Raw genomic sequence first — 10,857 nt, 5'->3', positions numbered from 1 at the left:
CGGCTAATTCCTAGCCTAACAAAGGACCTGACGTCACGGTCATGTGATCCTACCATGTGACCGCTCCACTGCGGCTTACCTTTCATGGGAAAGTGGTAATGGGTTCTAGTGGCGGCTGCGGACTGTTGACAGGACCTGCAACTAAATTCCCAGGGTTGCCAACTTGTATTGTAGGTTTAGTACAGGTTGTAACCTCTACTTTAGGTTTTGGGGCAGTTCATTGTGTCGCTGGATGTTCTTAGGGATTGAAGGGATCACTGCCTCTGAATTTCTGTGGAGTGAGGGGGGATCACAGGGAATTAATGTCAGCTAGACTGAATTCAATATTTACATACCCGAATGCAGCTACAATATTGTTGTTGGAGCTGGGTTTTTTTTTACCATTACTCTCACTGACAGCAGATGGGCCCCACTAATGAAGTGTAACATGGCAGGGCCCCCCCTAAAGGTAACCCTTTGTGGTCCCTGTTGTGTGGTGGGGCCCTGGGCACCAAATTTCTTTTAAACTTCTGGTGGGGGCAAGTTTTTTTACATAGATGTTTAAGGGGGGCCCTGGCCCCCACGTTTCTTATAACGTGGGGGGCCCTGGCCACCAGTTTTTTTCCCATGTGGTGTCATAGCCTCCAATATTTTTCAATGGGGGGCCCTGACCAACAATATTTTTTAGGTAGCGGCTAGTTCCCATCCTCGGAAAGGACCTGACGTCACGGTCATGTGATCATACCATGTGACCGCTCCATTGCGCATTATCCATTATTGAGCGGTAGATTCAAATAAGCAGAAGCGCTAATGCATTGTACCGGCAGGCAGCGAACATTTCAAAGGACGTGCAGCTTAATCTCTGGAACTGCCAACTTCTGATGTAAGTTGTTACAGGCTGAAACCTCTACCCTAGGTTTTAGGGCAGTTAACTGGGTCACTGTGCCTCGATTTCTGTGGGCTATAGGGGTGATCGCTGTACCTCTGATTTTTTTGTGGGTGATGGGGGGGTCACTGCACTGTGCCTCTGATTTTCTGTGGGCTATATGGGGGGGATGATCGCTGTGCCTCTGATTTTCTATAGGGGGGATCACTGTGCCTCTGATTTTCTGTGCGCGATGGAGGGGATTGCTGTGCCTCTGATTTTCTCTGGGCTATAGGGGGGGATTGCTGTGCCTCTGATTTTCTGTGGGCTATAGGGGGGATCGCTGTGCCTCTGATTTTCTGTGGGTGATGGGGGGGGATCACTGTGCCTCTGATTTTCTCTGGGCTATAGGGGTGATCGCTGTGCCTCTGATTTTCTGTGGGCGATGGAGGGGATTGCTGTGCCTCTGATTTTCCCTGGGCTATAGGGGGGGGATTGCTGTGCCTCTGATTTTCTGTGGGCTATGGGGGGGATCACTGTGCCTCTGATTTTCTGTGGGCTATAGGGGGGATCGCTGTGCCTCTGATTTTCTGTGGGCTATAGGGGGATCGCTGTGCCTCTGATTTTCTCTGGGCTATAGGGGGGGGATTGCTGTGCCTCTGATTTTCTGTGGGCGATGGGGGGGATCGCTGTGCCTCTGATTTTCTCTGGGCTATAGGGGGGATTGCTGTGCCTCTGATTTTCTCTGGACTATAGCGGGGGTCGCTGTACTTCTGATTTTCTGTGGGACGATGGGGGGGATTCTCTGTACCTCTGATTTTCTGTGGGCGATGGAGGGGATTGCTGTGCCTCTGATTTTCTGTGGGCTTTAGGGGGGATCGCTGTGCCTCTGATTTTTTTGTGGGCAATGGGGGGAATCACTGTGCCTCTGTTTTTCTGTGGGCTATGGGGGGGATCGCTGTGCCTCTGATTTTTTTGTGGGCGATGGGGGGGGTCACTGCACTGTGCCTCGATTTCTGTGGGCTATGGGGGAGTCGCTGTGCCTCTGATTTTCTGTGGGCGATGGGGGAGGGGATCACTGTGCCTCTAATTTTCTGTGGGCGATGGGGGAGGGGATCACTGTGCCTCTGATTTTCTGTGAGCTATGGGAGGGATCACTGTGCCTCTGATTTTCTGTGTGCTATAGGGGGGATCACTGTGCCTCTGATTTTCTGTGGGCTATATAGGGGATCACTGTGCCTCTGATTTTCTGTGGGCTTTAGGGGGGATCGCTGTGCCTCTGATTTTTTTGTGGGCAATGGGGGGAATCACTGTGCCTCTGTTTTTCTGTGGGCTATGGGGGGGATCGCTGTGCCTCTGATTTTTTTGTGGGCGATGGGGGGGGTCACTGCACTGTGCCTCGATTTCTGTGGGCTATGGGGGAGTCGCTGTGCCTCTGATTTTCTGTGGGCGATGGGGGAGGGGATCACTGTGCCTCTAATTTTCTGTGGGCGATGGGGGAGGGGATCACTGTGCCTCTGATTTTCTGTGGGCTATAGGGGGGATCGCTGTGCCTCTGATTTTCTGTGAGCTATGGGGGGGGTCACTGTGCCTCTGATTTTCTGTGGGTGATGGGGGGGATTGCTGTGCCTCTGATTTTCTATGGACTATAGCGGGGGTCGCTGTACCTCTGATTTTCTGTGGGCGATGGGGGGGAATCACTGTGCCTCTGTTTTTCTGTGGGCTATGGGGGGGATCGCTGTGCCTCTGATTTTTTTGTGGGCGATGGGGGGGGTCACTGCACTGTGCCTCGATTTCTGTGGGCTATGGGGGAGTCGCTGTGCCTCTGATTTTCTGTGGGCGATGGGGGAGGGGATCACTGTGCCTCTAATTTTCTGTGGGCGATGGGGGAGGGGATCACTGTGCCTCTGATTTTCTGTGGGCTTTGGGGGGGATCGCTGTGTTTAGATTTCTGTGGGCGATGGGGAGATCATTGTGCCTCTGATTTTCTGTGGTGTTGGGGATCACTGTGCCTCTGAAATTCTTTGGGGTAAAGGGGGATGCTGTGCCTCTGAATCAGTGGCATGAGTGGGGTGTCACTGTGCCTCTTCTGTGGGTTGAGGGTGTGTTATTGTGCCCTTTAGCGGGGGGGAAGGGGAGTCACTGTATATTTGAAAGTTGATGGGGTGGGAGTAGGGTTGCCAGCTGGCCTGTATTTTACTGGCCTGGCTGGTAAAAATGTTGCATGATTGCAATGTTAAGTATAGGGAAAAACCATAAAAACATAGGAAGGCCGGTATTTTTTTTTTTTTTTCTAGAAAAGGTGGCAACCCTAGGTGGGAGGTCACTGTGCCAGTCTTGGATATCAGAAATCCCTCATCCTCCTGTAGTGGGATATGGCTTCTTATCCCTTTTTATTATAACTTAAAGGAGAATTCAACCCCCCTTGATGTTAACTGCCCTTCTGTCGTCCCCCCCCCCCACAGTCTTACCTCTGAATCCTTCTCCCTCCAGAAATAGCGACTGGAAAAGCAGTGTGAGTGTAGCGGAGCTTCCAGCCACCATCTTGTTTTCTTCTTTCTCCTCCTCAGCACATCCTGTCTCTTTTCGGCACATGCGTATTTTTCAAACCCAGAAATTCACTACAACTGCGCATGTACCAAAAATCCACTCGATTCATGAGATTTAGAAGATGGTGGCTGGGAGCACTCACTCTGCTTTTCCTGTCGCTATTTCTTGAGCGAGAAGGATTCAGGGGTAAGACTGTGCAGGGGGAAGCAGGGAGGGGTACAAACTGAGTGGGGTCAGATGTGGACTTATCTCCTCCTTTAATTCACAGAACTATTTAATTTTAGTAATTGTTTAATGACATCAGTTTTTTCAATTTATTTAGATAAGAATGTGTTCATTTATTTTTTTTTCTTTATTTTACAGCTGCTGTTGGATTCCTCACATCCTGACTCCTTTTGTTGCCATCATTTTGTGCAGTTTTCTATTGTTTTGCCAGGAATGGAAGTGGTACTCTTTAAAGAAAATCTTTGGTTTTATTTATTGTGTCTTAGATTTGTTTTATGATCCTGCTTCATGTTTTCATTTATGTTTTAATAAAATTATAAATAAAATTACTTTTTTGTTTGATGTACAGTTTCTTTGGCCACTTTTTAGAATCGAATAGGTAAATTTATCTACTTGGCTAGAAATAGACTATGCACGTTACATTTGTCAGAGTCAGCCTTAGTTGATTGCATTGTAAGTCCTGGCTAAAGACTTTCAGGGTATTTGGGAGCTGTAGTTCAGTAATATGTGTGCAATTTATTTTGCACAAACAGAGAAAATGTATTTTCACCACACTTTTGTTTTAATCAGTTAAAATAAAGTAGAACTCTTGTTTAAGCTTTAGTTTTTGAGAACACCAAGAAATGTATCATTCATGTAATCACTATGTCTTTATTGGCTGCTTTCATTTATTCTTGTAGAAATATAATTGAAACCTCCAGTGCCACTGGTTATTTCTTCAATTTGCAACTAACTACTCCTGTTGCTACAGGTGTTTTTCACAATTTTTTGGCCATAGGAGGATGCCATTAAACTCAATGTCAGATTTGATTATTTCTCGACTAGTACCATTCTGCCACGTTTGAAAGTCTAGGTCAGTGATCCCAACCAGTGGCTCATGAGCAAAATGTTGCACCGTGTTGATGTTGCTCCCAGTGGCCTCAAATCAGGTGCTTCTTTTTAAATTCTATTCTTGGAGGCAAGTTTTGGTTGCAGATAAAACAGGTGTACTGCCAAATAGCCTCAAGATAGGTTGACAATCCACATAGGGGCTACCAAATGGCCAATCACGGTGCTTATTTGGCACCCCAAGAACATTTTTCATGCTAGTGTTGGTCCCCAATTACTTTTACTTCTGAATGTTGCTCACAGGTTCCCTGCTCTAGGCAATGACCTGCACTGCTTCTCCACAGCTCTTGGAAACCTGCCTCCATGCAGTGTATATATTCCTGCAGACAACTTCTAAAAAATGCCCCTGTACACCACTGACTGATCTCAATGTTATTTGACTGAAATCATGTGTTTTTAAAGTGATGTTTTCCCGACCACTTTGTACATCAGCACTTTATATTATATAACATTAAAAGTGTGGCAAGACAAATGTGCGTTGACCAATGTTTTCAACAAAAGGCTAATGGTTCCAGATGTGTAGAAAGATGCATGTTCTTCCAATCTGCTCTTTCCTGTATTTCAGGGACAGGTATGGTAGTTGCCTATGTGCAGATACGCAGCCCTTATTTCACATCTGCTCTGTGTGTCTGCACACAGGACAATTCTGTACCTGTCCATAAAAATATAGGAAGGAGCGAATTGGAACCATATTTATCTTTCTATACCTGTGGAGAAAAGCAGATGTAGGGCCCCGTGTGCCATTATTATGTCTATTCCATGGTAGCTATTTTTTTTACTGGTGTAGTTACTCTGGTAGAGAAAATAATGGTCGACTTCCTTCAGCTCTGACAATCCATGTGCACTGAATGGCTTGGTTTGGCATTGCCATAATAAAATTATAAATAAAATTACTTTTTTCTTTGAAGTACTGTCCTCAACTTTTAATTGGTCTTTGCCAATGCCAATTGCTATAGAGTGTAGACGTGTTAGGTTAGATTTACAGATCTGCCTGTGTATGGCTGCTCTCATATGCCCCATCTGTATTCCCAAGTCTATTCTATCAGTAAATTGGAGAAATGGAAAGAGAATATTAGTAAAGTTGTAGAAATGATAGTGTATGTTAGGGTAAATTGACCTGCCGACATGTTTGGTTCCATGTGAATAAATTAGGTTTTTGACATTGCATCCATGAATAAAGTGCATCATAATGATAATTGAGTCTGCCAATATATTTTCATAATGTTGGGGTCAATGGATGAAAGGTGCCATATTGATAAATGTATTGTCAAGTTTGCACAAGGCAATAAATAAATCATGTAAATAAATCAATCTGCATTTTTGTAAATGGATGTATTGCCCCATACATATACTTTTATGTTTGCACAATGGGGGCTGCAAACACTAATTTATCCACTAGGTGGCATACATCCTAAATCAATTTCCTGTAGCTGTGTTTGTCAAGTAACTTGTTGGTATAGCAACTAGCCTTTATGAGCACACAGGTGTATGGAACTCTCTGAAATCAAGTTGATTGCTCTCTGTGATGTGAATTATATTATTTACAAGAGGTTGGTTGTGTATTTCAAGAAAAGAGTTTAGTATCATGTATATTTTCCTTCATTGTATTCCTCATGTTTCCAGCATCAGTGTATTTTAGCTAACCTTTGTGACACTGTGCAGCTAAATACATTACTATTTCTCATGGCACCCTAGTCATAGACTTGTTCTTAGTGCCCTCTTAGGTTTTGGGCAGAGGTTTTTTCTCATGCATTTTTATTGTCAATTCACATAAATAAATATATAAACATAATGCAGAAATGCAACATTTCAAGGCATGTTCTGTTGTTAAATATATATTTTTTAATTTGAACATGTACAATAGGTTTATCAAATTGCTATTGCACAGCTCTTAATTATTTGCATTTAACAGGATTTTGATTGAGACTTTAAGTATTTAAGTAATGGCAGGCTTGGATGAAAAAAATATGTCTCCTGAGAAGAAGGTATGAAGTTCAAATATATTTTATCAATTATTGTTTTTTATTTTAGCTTCTATTATGTTCTATGCGGTCCAAATTGCTGGAACTTGGACCTGACCCAGAGCTACAAGCCAGACCAAGATTCTGCAATTTTACCTGCTTGTACCTGCTACCCAATCCAAACTGCAACAACCTTATCTGCAAGCCTGCACACTGCCATTATGAAATCGGAAGTTGTCTTGCTGCAAAACAGAAGTGATGTCATCAAAAATGGGATGTGGCCAAAAAAAGCAGACAAAAAAGATTAAAACTTTCATCAGTCAGCTAGTCCTTAAATGGCTGTGGTGTATCTGGTGTATACGTTGGCACCATTTCTTCACAGGATGCCCATTAATTTCTAGTATTATCCACTGCTTGATCACCGATCATACACATTAAACCCACTGGGTCGAGTCAAGGCTCTGCACAATGTTTAGCCACTGTTTTGCTTCTACAAAAATTTGATGAAATTTATTGAATTTTATTTGAAGCACAAAAAATTTTTGTGCCAGACATATCTGGCATCTCATCTGACCAGAGCATCTTCCTCCATAAATTTGGGGAGTCGCCCAAATGCCTTTTGGCAGATTCAAAATGTTCTTTCCTATTTTTAACTTTAAGGGGCTGATTTACTAAGGGTCAAATTTAGAAGTAGAAAATACTTTAAAATTTGACCATTTATATCAAGTCGAAGTATTTTTCACCGAATTTAGTATTCCTGCAATTGAAATAAAATGGATTCAAACGATTTTAGCATACGAACAAACGATTTTACTTTGATAAAAAACAACTTAGAAAAATAGTCTAGAAGGTCACCATAGGCTAACATAGCATTTTGGCAGCTTTTATCTGGTGAAGTAAAAAAGTCGAAGTTTTATTAAAGAGACAGTACTTCGATTTTCGAAGTCGAAGAATTTTACAATTTGAATCGAATGGTCATAGTAGACTATTTGATGGCCGAATTTTTACAAAAAATTATTTCAAAATTCATGTCTAATATTTGCTTCGACCCTTAGAAAAGTAGCCCCTAAGATTGCACACAGGTGGACTTCATTTCACTAATTATGTGACTTTTGAAGGTAATGGGTTGCACCAGAATTTCTTAGGGGCAAAGGAGGTGAATACATATGCACATGCCAATTTTTATTTTTTTTATATATATTTTTCTCATTTCACTTCACCAACTAAGACTATTTTGTGCAGATCCATCACATAAAAAGATTAAGACCTGTTTATATTACAGGTTGGAATGTAACATAATAGGTAAAAATGCCAAGGGGGTCAGTACTTTTGAAAAGCACTGTATGTCTGACCAGGGCTTTACAGAGGAAACAGACCCTGTGGCTGCAAAGGTGGGGGGCCCAGGAAGTAACGTAACTTGCAGCTTCCGATGCACAGGCAATGCACCCGGCACCCCTTTAGATGCTCTAAATGCGCAGATTACTTACTGTCGCACAATCTCCGACAGGCCAGAGGGGGAGTGTGCCCTGGGGCAATTGCACCCCCTGCTTCCCCAGTAGTTACCCCACTGGGCCCAGGAGGTATAGGGGGGCCCCATGGCACCCTAATTAATGAGTCATTTTAATATATATTTGTAAAACAGGCCAACCTCTGGATATTTTGGGGGCCCTAAAATGATTTTGCTGTAGGGCCCAGTAACGTAGTTACACCGCTGTGTCTGACTTACATATTCCATGTGTAAAGTAAGTAGGGTTGTCTACTATCTACTCCCCTAAAGATTCTTGAGTGAGGTTCAAGCTGAGGAAGTTCAGGGATTCTTTATTTGCTTGCATTGCATTTATTTGCCCAAATGTGGCTGGGGATCCTTTAAACAGGGATAAGTCTGGGTCTACTGCTACTATGCACACAAACTATATGCAAAAAATACAGTGCGGTTGTGAGTCACACATACAGCACATTTCTCAGCTAACTCAACCACAATTGCCTTTTTGCCCTGCACCTGTTCCCAGACCCCCCCCCCCATGGTTGCAGGGTCTGCTTCACCTATTATTAAGTCACTGTGTGTATTAGAATTATAATGCTCTCTCTAGGTTGATGATATAAAGCCAGATGAACCTATCCATACTGAATTATGTGATTCTCACCAAATGGTTATGAAAATCATATGTGATTTTGAGGAAAGCACAAAGTCCAATTACATCACTCAGAAGAAGACAAAGCATTTTGGCAATGAAGGTGAGCAATAACTATTACTTATATAATTTATCTGAAGGTGTTAATATGTTGGAAACTGGTACCCCAGTAACTTAGGTTGTAAAAAGATACACATTCATCAAGTTAAAAATGTTATGTCTAAGTGAAACCTGCCTAACTGCTAGCTGATCAAGAGAAAGGCAAAAAAAAAAGCCCATCTGAAGCCTCTCCAATTTGCCTCAGAGGGGGAAAAAATTCTTCCTGACTCTAAAATGCAATGGGACCAGTCCCTGGATCAACTTGAACTATGAGCTATCTCCCATAACCCTGTATTCCCTCTCTTGCTAAAAAGCCATCCTACCCCTTGTTAAAGGGGAAGTAAAGTCTAAAATAGAATAAGGCTAGAAATGGTGTATTTTGTATATTAACATAAACATGAACTTACTGCACCACAAGCCTAATCAAACAAATGATTTATGCTTTCAAAGTTGGCCACAGGGGGCTGTCATCTTGTAACTTTGTTATACATCTTTGCAAGACCAAGACTGTGCACATGCTCAGTGTGATCTGGGCTAAGCTTAGGGATCGTCATAAATGATCAAAACAGCACATGTCAAATAATATCTGCCAGAAGCCGATACAGCAAGACTGATTATTAATCAGAATATACAGACTGCACTGGGTCATGTGTTGTTATGTAATCTAATGTGGATTTTATAGTTTTTGTATTGTTTAATATACACTTTCTCCAACTCTGCATAACCAGTGACTATAGTAAAATAATCCTCCAAATAGAATCCTAATTTATGTGTTTAAATCTGGCTCCATGATCTTTGGCCCTGCAGCTGGAGTTGGAAACAGTAAAGAGGATGTAAAGGCAAAAATAAAATCCAATACAAATCTCTACACAGTCACCTACTGCTCTACAGGGAAACAAACAAAGCTGCTTGAGTTCTGCATGGCTGGGAAATAAGGTGGGGCTCCCCCTGCTGTTCATAAGTATGATTGTTTCCCCGCACACAGCAGTTAGGGACCGTCTGACAATTCCTATCCACAGCAGTAAATGAAGGGAGAATTTCACTGAATACAGCCAAGTTTCTTATAAAAACGGTACACATTTCTAATTAAAGTACATTTGAAACAGATTTCTTTTTCATTAAAGAAAGTAAAAATTAGATTTTATTTCATTTGCTTTTATATGTATCAGCCTGTACCACTGATTCGGTGAGAGAATTCCCCAATTTCCCAGCTCTCCCTGTAACACCCCTTTCCCCCTTGATATGGACCTGTCTTTCCTTTAATATGGTTGGCTGCTGGGAGGATCTTCTGGTGAATAAAGCATCTGGCCCTCCCTTGTAACCTATCTAGTGTATCTGACAGTACACACGCGTATGCCAAACTGGGTCAGGCTTGGAGAGAGGTGCACATGTGCGTGGATTTGCTTGCATCTGCATCCAGCAGAAGCCTAGAAGGGGGGCCTGTGGATATGGCCTAGGGACCTATATCTCATTAATCCACCATTGGTGATGATATTAAAATCAAATCATCCTGATTCAAAGGACCACTATTGTCCAACTGCCCTGGTCCACATTTGACTAGTGTTAGAAAATGAGCCCTGTATACAGTCTGAGATCATGTTAAATGATAGCACAGAATCAAATGCTTCACAATTCTTTAATAATCACTACTTTAACATCAGCTTCTATAACAGATATATGAATCTTTAAAAGTGAAAATGCAGACCCAGCTTAACTTTATATATTAAAATTATAAAAAATACATATAGGCACTTACTTACAGAGTGTTATACCCTGCCATTTCTAAATGGCAATTTTTTTTAAGTAAATCTACACAAAATTATTACATTATAAGCTATCAATCAGAATAAGACAAGGATTTGGAATGTAGTTTTATACCGCCAAAAACAATATTTTGGATGCCTGATTATATAATGCAACAGCCTGTGTGAGTTTTTAGGAAAATAATGTATTTTCAAATCATAAATTTAATTTACTTCCCACCTTATCTATTCAATACATTTATGTATTTTAATTAGGTTTTCAAGCTCCATCAAATGCAAGAGTTCACTGGGAATGCCATTCGGTCCAGTTTGATGTGTTTAATCCCTATGTAATAGCAGGGAAAAAAATTCTTCAGTGTCACTTAGGAAAGGACACAGGACTTGGCAAGAAGTAG

At 42.0% G+C, this 10,857-nt stretch overlaps 1 long non-coding RNA gene across 2 annotated transcripts; it reads left to right on the top strand.

Annotated features, from left to right (window-relative positions):
• The first annotated feature begins 32 nt into the window (after nt 1-32).
• LOC121403107 lies at nt 33-3,961 on the top strand. Of its 2 annotated transcripts, none has more exons than XR_005967056.1 (3): nt 33-170; nt 668-862; nt 3,758-3,961. It is a non-coding gene; the product is annotated as an uncharacterized LOC121403107 (long non-coding RNA). The 2 variants fall into 2 exon arrangements; XR_005967055.1 differs by having other exon boundaries at nt 40-185.
• The last annotated feature ends 6,896 nt before the right edge of the window (nt 3,962-10,857 follow it).

The sequence above is a fragment of the Xenopus laevis genome, chromosome 1L (assembly GCF_017654675.1).
Source record: "Xenopus laevis strain J_2021 chromosome 1L, Xenopus_laevis_v10.1, whole genome shotgun sequence".
Classification (NCBI taxonomy): domain Eukaryota; kingdom Metazoa; phylum Chordata; class Amphibia; order Anura; family Pipidae; genus Xenopus; species Xenopus laevis.
The sequence above is the reverse complement of the archived record's forward strand: the minus strand, read 5'-3'. Positions and strand labels throughout refer to the sequence as shown.